Consider the following 6,759-nt stretch of genomic DNA (forward strand, 5'->3'; position numbering starts at 1 on the left):
TAATATATTATATTATTATATATATTATATTATTATATTATAATATTATTTATATTATAATATATATTATATTATTATATATTATATATTATATTATATTATTATGTATATTATATATTACACACACTTTATATATATAATTATATGTTATATATTATATATTATATTATATTATTATATATTATATATTATATTATTATATTATTATATTATTATATATATTATATATTATACACACACTTAGAAATACATACTATACCCACGCGTAAGTATTATACATGCATACACACACATATATATGATACGTGCTCTTATTGGAATCAGATGAAATACAAAGAGAGAAAAGGGACAATAAAGCAACACCTTTCTCTTGTGTAGTGTCACACAAGCAACTTCACGTTGGAGTAAGAAGAAATCCCCATCTTTTGGTCTGTTGCGTCCTTTCTACCACATTAATAACAGTAAGTATTCATGTGACCCATTGGAGCAGGACCCACTCTGAACATGACCCGCGCTAACATATCCGATCTCCATGAAAAGCCTATGAGATAAAGTACTATTACTATGTGCATTTTGTCGCTGGAGAAACCGAGTCAGGGAGGTCAGCTTGCCCGAGGACGTGCACCTTCTATCTAAGTGGCGGGGCGGGGATTCACATCCACCCCGCAGGCTCCTGAGCCCGTGTCTCTGACCGTGGGGTGGCACGGCCTTTCCTCAGCCTGTGGTTTGCCACAATCAGCGCACTTAATCCCGCACAGGCCCTTTCGGGAGCAGTTTCTACTTCCCCGTGTCCCGGAAGAGGAAACCAAGGTTTGTCTGGCAGGCACAGTACCCGTTCATACACCACACCCCTTGCCAGGCCCGTGGCAGACCCAGCCGACAGGTTGTGCACAAACTCAGGTCCCCCTGGAGGCAGGTGCTATTATTCAGAGGCGGCCCACACCGTGGAACCCCTCAGCTGTGAACGAGCTCTGTTTCTGCAGGTGCTCAGAGACCCGCTCAGCCCTTCTGTCTGAAAGCCTTGCCTGTCTTCCTCCGTGTCTCCCTCGACTGTGCGCAGCTCCTGAATGCCGCCTGGGCACTTCCGGTCCCCAGGGGCTGGTCCTCCCTCCGTCCTGGGCGCCACCTCGGTTCCAAATCGAAACCGGCCTCGAAAAAACTTCTGATGCCCCATGCCTCAGTTTCCCCAAATGTGAACCGGACAAAAGGCTGCATGATCAGTCCCGAGCCCTAAAGAGCAACAGCTCTTATCTGTACTTTCTGCTTCTCGGGGAAGAGGCCCACCAATGGCCAGACCCTCCTGGGGCCCCATTTGCGGACAATCAAGATTTGGGGCCACCACCGGCCTCACCCCCAAGAGCCCCGGATTATACTCCAAGCAGCTCACGGGGGCAGCACATCGCAATAGGTATTAATTGCTACATTAAATTCTATGATATTGCTTAAGAGAATGTTCATTTAATTTCCCTGCAACTGTGGTCAACCTGATCTTTAATCGAAACTGACAGGCACAATTTAAATCAGGTAGCAAACTCCCGTCTCTTTAAAAGAGCCAAGAATGGCATGAATATTAAATGGGTCAGGACAGTTGGCAACACTAATACAGTTTAAATGGGAACAAGCTTCAGCTACAGCTTTTAATTATTCATGCTCTCCTGGTAAGTCAGGCCCTGACAGCCGTGTCACCGGGAGTTCAGGAAACTTCCTCGATGTGACATGAAACACAAGGCGGGGCAGGGGTGGGGGCAGCGTGGCCCAAGGTCCCAGATTAGGTCCCGAGCTGTCTGAGGGTAATCTGCCTTAGAGAGCACGCTCGCAGGTTGTCTTTGCCACCCTTGGCGACACTTAGGTGCTGCATGATGAGTCGGGGAGGACAGGAACAGAGGTAGCGACGAGAGGCACAGACAGAGAGGCAGGTGGGTGGGGGAGAGGGGAGGTGGCAGCTCAGAGATGGGGCTGGGCTTCCGGAGAGAGAGACACTCAGTGACCGAGACGGACAGAAACTACACTGGGAGCAGAGACCCATAGAGGCAGAGGCAGAGGTACAGCTGTGGCTCAGAGAGACAGAGCAGGGACCTCCAGGGAGGGGGCCGCTCCAAGCCTGGCCATCGGTCTTGGTCTTGGAGGACCAGCAGTGGGGGGCCCGACCGCCAGGAGAAAGCAGCGACAACAGAGCACAGTTGCCTGGGGACCGAGGGCGGAGCTTGCTTCCCAGGGACCCGCTCCTGGATCAGCCCAGACTCCACTCAGCGTTTCCCGGGCTGAGCCAGGCCCATAAATCACTCGGGACAGGAGAAACCTGTGTGCGGACTCGGAAACAGCATCTGGCAGGAGAAATGGTGAGGGGCCTGGGGGAGAGGAAGGACAGACAGAGAGCAGACAGGACAGATCGGAGGGGAGTCAGACAGATGGAGGAGGCAAGAGACGAGGGCCGCCAGAGAGAGGGGCACAGACACGTGGGAAAGATGCGCACATGCGGGGACGGACGGAGACCCACAGGCACAGAGTCATGGGCGGCAAGGATTCAGAAAGAATTCCCTTCCCACGCTGACCTTTGAAGTGCTGTTTGCGGAGAACTTACTGGTCTTAAGAATAACACACCTTCCTGTGTGAGGCCCTTACAGGCTATAAGACGCTCTCCCGTGCATTATGCCACCTTGTCCTCGCTTCCTGAATGTGTTTCCCCGGACTCCCAGCTCCAGAGGGGCGTTCTAGAATGTTCATTTCCCGGGCCGCCTGGTTCACCCAAATAGTCAGCTATGAGGCATTTATCTAAAATCTCTCTCCCTAGGGGCGCCTGGGTGGCTCAGTCGGTTAAGCCTCGACTTTGGCTCAGGTCATGATCTTGCAGCTAGTGAGTTCGAGCCCCGCATCGGGCTCTGTGCTGACAGCTCAGAGCCTGGAGCCTGCTTCAGATTCTGTGTCTCCCTCTCTCTGTCTGCCCCTCCCCGGCTTGCACTCTGTCCCTGTCTCTCTCTCTCAAAAATAAATAAACATTAAAATTTTTTTTTTTAATCTCTCTCCCTAGCCATATTTTTTCTGCCTGTACTGCCTCTTGCATCCGTGCATGTGGTGTGGGGCGAAGAGCACTGGAGGAAGAGTCACTGCTGTCTTCCAGCCCTTGGGCACAGGGGCCTCGGTGTCCCCGTCAGCCCAGGTGTGTGACAACCCCAAAGGATGGTGGGGAGGGTCGGCTGACATAACGTGTGTAAACGTGTGAGGACCGTACTCAAGAGAAACTGTCACGGCCCACAGGAGGACACTTCTCTCTCTCTCTCTCTCTTTTTTTTTTAAATAGAATTTATTGTCAAACTGGTTTCCATTCAACACCCAGCGCTCATCCCAACAAGAGGAGGACACGTCTCTTGTAGATGTCTTTGTAGGGCTTGGGAAAGGGTCCCTGGATTGAGGTGCATGCCCCAAGCCTAGTCCTCCTAGGCGGGGTTCCTTCTGCTCCCCAGAGCACCGGCTCTGTCCCCGCTCCTCCTCTGCAGGCCACGGGGGCATTGCTATCTTGTGCAGACCAGGGCTGAAATTAGCATCCCATCTCCTGGGCTGTCGGATCTCTGCCCACCCGGAGGGGAAGGTAAATGAAAAGGCAGCCGGGGCTTCCTGAACGTGTTTGCCCTCGGCGGCACTTAACATTTACACACGCGGGTGGAGGAGGTAAGCGGCCTTAGCGCCTAAGGCTGGCGTGCCCGCCAAGGAGGAGAGCCAAGTCCCGGCTGGGCAGGCTGGAAGAAGGGACGAGGATTCTCAGGCAGAGTATCTCACCCCTCTGGGCGCGCAAACATCGCTGTCAGCTCTGAGGACCAACAGGGGGCCTGGGAGGCGGGCGCAGACCCTGGTGGGGAGTGCCCGCTCGCGCCTCCCACCCCGGAGCTAGCCTTGCCGAAGGAAGAGCGGGGCCCCGACCCCGCCTCCCAAGCGCAGCATCCCCGCCAGCCTCTGACAGCCAAGGTCACGCAGCACTGGGTGCCTGCGGTGCTGTGTCATAGTGTTGCCTTGACTCCTAGCTGCCCCGGAAAATCGGAAGGGCAGTAGTTGTGGTTTTCTTCTGAAAGCTGAGGCCCAGAGAGGGGAAGCGACTTTCCAGAGGTCACACAGCACGTCGTGGTGAAGCCAAGTCTCACAGCTGCCAAAGACATCACCCTTATGTCTGCCCTACATCACCAGGGCCTTGAACCTGGGACCAAGTCACGTGCAAGCCACTTGACCAAGGCCACGTGCCTCTGTAGGTAGCATTCATTCACTGAGCGCATGTTTTGTCGAGTGCTTACTCTGCGTTGGGCCCTGTGCTAAGGGAAACCACAGAGAGCCAGATAGATCTGCCCTCGTTCTAGTGGAAGATCTAGATAAGGAGCAGGAAAAAAACAAAAGAAACCAGGTAACTATAGGCTTTGATTAAAGCGAGGAGTGAGAGAGGTTGCTAAAGTGGAGAGTAACACAGGATCTATTCTTAACAGGGCCTAGACTGGCCCTCACGCCTAGTAGGCACACAGTAAGTATTTGCTGACTGACTAAATGAGAAAGTCATTCTTGCTGACATCTGAGGAAGGAGAAAGAGCCAGTCAGACAAAGCGTGGCTAACTCCGGGTAGAGCGAACAGCATGTGCAAAGGCCCTGAGGTAGGAAGAGCTTGGCATGGTGGGGGAACTGAGGGAGGGAGGCGGGTGAGGCTGGAGCCCAGTGAGCTAGGTGTTGAGCAGCATGAGGATTAAAGACAGCCTCTAGTTCCTTCTTGCTCTTCTCCTAGATAGGCAAAGTCTATTTCCTGTCCCCTCAGTTCTGGCCCTTGCCCTATTTTGACCAACAGAATGCAGCAGAAGGGATGCGGGGGCATTTCGAAGACGGGGCCCTCCAACGCGTGCAGCTTCTGTTTCTGCCACTGACACTCAGCCCGAGCTACGGGGAGAGGTACGTGGGAGGGGCGTTTCAGGTAACCGTGCTCGCCGAACTTGGAGCTGCCTCGGGGGACCGCAGCCCAACCGACACCGCGTGGGGCCAGAGAACCGCTCCGCAGAGCCCGGGCGGCTCACAGACCTTTGAGAGACAAATGGGCGTGGCAGTTTTAAGCCACTAAGTTTTGGGGTGGCGTGTGACACCGCAGCAGGGACCCGAAACCTAAAGGTGAGCGGAAGTCGATGGACCGGCAGGATCCGGACCCAGCCCCCCGCGACTCCCAGATCCTGCTTCTGTCCACCAAGCTGCGCAACAACAAAGTCTCTGAGTGCCGCTGCCCTGGTGTCTGTCATGCCCCTGCCCGTCTGCCTGCCTGTCTCCCCTGCTCCTGCCGGCTCTGACTTTGTCAGCCACCTCCTGGGCCTGACCCTTCCCCGGGGACCCGGCTCAGCTGCCGCCCACGAAACCCGAATGGCGCACGAGGATCTCCGTCCATCTTGCCATCGTGGCTGCGTCTTTTGTCCCGGCACCCGCGTCAGCGCTGGCCCGGGGGGAGGGCTTCCTCCCTCCCAGCAGCCCCGGGGAGCAGGCCGCTGCCCTACTAGCTCTCCCCTGCACTCAGACGTGACTCACTGACCTTTACGAGCCCGAGACTTGATGGGCCTGGTGTTTTATTAACCTAATAAAAAGGCAGTCTGGTTCAGGGGCTTAACATTTCTGGAGAGAGGAAGGCTCTGCCCCCTGGGCATTGGAAGGAAGAAATAGTGTCTTGGGCCGAGCTCCCACAGCACTGTTCTCTGGGACTTCTTGCGAGGAGGCAAAGAGCAATTCATTGTATCCCCATCAAACAGCCCCAGCAAGCCACAAAGCTTAATTTAATTTTGTAATCAGTGGAAGCACAGGCAAAGGAAGACTGCTCACTGTTTTCTCCACTTTGCTTTTTAATAGGATATCTGACAGCCCACATAATACGGTGGCTTTATGCAATAAAGAACGTGCACACACGCACACACACACGTACACATGTACTCGCTTCTGCAGGAGAAAGGCAAGCCTCTGGGTTTGGGAGGCCAGAGACCTCCTCCCTTGCTCACTTTGGGGCCTCCGGATAAGTCGCTTCGGTCCTCTGTGCCTCTTTATGGAACAAAGGTATTCTCCTCATCTTTCTCAGATTTAGTGAAAATAATAGCTAATCTTGACGGCGGGCTGAAGACGCGTGCCGGGGAACGCGCGGCGTGTCTCATTGGATCTTAGTAACAAGACTATAGGGCAGCTCGTGTTAGCGTTTATTTTCTAGAGCGGGGGGATCGGAGGCACAGAATGGTTGATTCGCGTCTCTAAGGACACACAGCCAGGAAGTGGCACAGCTGTGTTCAGCGGGCTCTTAGCTGCAACAGCACCAGAAGCTGGTTCTGGATGTTTGAGCGGAAAAGATGCTCATCCAAAGCGTGACCAGAAGCAGTTTGGGGTCGTGCTTCCAAAACCACGCCCCGGAGCTCAGCCTGGCGAGAAAGCCACCTCCGTAGCTGATGCCACCGCCAGGCACACCCTGCTGGTTACACCGTGGCTGAGAACTTGCCTTTCGGCTCCAGCCCCCTGCTGCTGGCCCCAGCGTGGTTACCGCTTCTGCCCCAGGGGTCCTGCCGGTGGGTTTGGCCGGCAGAGCCCAGCTCACCTGCCAGCTCCCTGGTTGCAAAGAGGGGAAAAGAGAGTTCTGGGTTTTCCCCCGGGAGACACAGAGCACGCGGGACTGGAAGTTCTCCAAACGTCGAGGGTGATCCAAGGGTCCGTAGAGCCGGGAACGAGCCGGATGTCCGCTACTCACCAGGCAGTCCGATCTAGAGCCTGACCTTGGCC

General features: G+C 54.1%; 1 long non-coding RNA gene across 1 annotated transcript; it reads left to right on the forward strand.

The window, feature by feature from the left end:
* The first annotated feature begins 2,257 nt into the window (after positions 1–2,257).
* LOC121018253 (uncharacterized) lies at positions 2,258–5,605 on the forward strand. The gene is made up of 2 exons (XR_005785106.1): positions 2,258–2,339; positions 4,817–5,605. It is a non-coding gene; the product is annotated as an uncharacterized LOC121018253 (long non-coding RNA).
* The last annotated feature ends 1,154 nt before the right edge of the window (positions 5,606–6,759 follow it).

Source organism: Herpailurus yagouaroundi, unplaced genomic scaffold, assembly GCF_014898765.1.
Source record: "Herpailurus yagouaroundi ecotype Mexico unplaced genomic scaffold, PumYag 77, whole genome shotgun sequence".
NCBI classification, from domain to species: Eukaryota; Metazoa; Chordata; class Mammalia; order Carnivora; family Felidae; genus Herpailurus; species Herpailurus yagouaroundi.